This window comes from Mauremys mutica, chromosome 23, assembly GCF_020497125.1.
Source record: "Mauremys mutica isolate MM-2020 ecotype Southern chromosome 23, ASM2049712v1, whole genome shotgun sequence".
Lineage (NCBI taxonomy): Eukaryota > Metazoa > Chordata > Testudines > Geoemydidae > Mauremys > Mauremys mutica.
Window position 1 is genome coordinate 487934 of NC_059094.1, and position 816 is coordinate 488749.

The window sequence follows — 816 nt, forward strand, 5'->3', positions numbered from 1 at the left end:
TGGGTGGGGTCTTTTGGCCTGCAAGGTGCAGCAGGTCGGACTAGATGATCACATTGGTCCCTTCTGACCTTAAAGGCTTTGAATCTAAAAGGGAGAGGGAAGTAAAGATTTTTTTTTTAAAAAAATAAACCAAACATTGTAATACCAGATAACTCCAACAGCTCATTGTACAGTCCCACCCCTTTCTTCCTCCATTGTGTGTTGAATGACCTGCAGGACATTGATTCTCTCATTTCATTGATAAACTGATACAACCTGACTGAAATAAAACCAATTCCCAGTAGAGAAAATGTCACATCCCTGCATTGGCTGGGAATCGAACCCAGGTCAACTGCTTGGAAGGCAGCTATGCTCACCACTATACCACCAATACATCTTGCAAAAGTACTACTTATGCTTGCCTAATGAGGCTAGAGCAGCATTGAGGCACTTTTCTGCCTGTTAAAATGTACTGGATTCTCATCACTAAAAAAACACCTCCATCTTCACTTGGGTTTGAACCATCAGCCTTTCAATTAGCCAGCAAAGTTGTTAATCACAGGGTATGTCTACACTACGGCATTATTCCAATTTTACAGAAACTGCTTTTTGGAAACAGATTGTATAAAGTCAAGTGCACGCGGCCACACTAAGCACATTAATTAAGTGGTGTGCGTCCATGTACGAGGCTAGCGTCGATTTCCAGAGCGTTGCATTGTGGGTAGCTATCCCATAGCTATCCCATAGTTCCCGCAGTCTCCCCCGCCCATTGGAATTCCGGGTTGAGATCCCAATGCCTGATGGGGCAAAAACAGTGTCATGGGTGATTCTGGGTAA

At 43.8% G+C, this 816-nt stretch overlaps 1 non-coding gene across 1 annotated transcript; it reads right to left on the reverse strand.

Moving 5' to 3' along the window:
- Positions 1-301: 301 nt before the first annotated feature.
- TRNAG-UCC lies at positions 302-373 on the reverse strand. Its single transcript has one exon. It is a non-coding gene; the product is annotated as a tRNA-Gly (tRNA).
- Between the last annotated feature and the right edge of the window lie 443 nt (positions 374-816).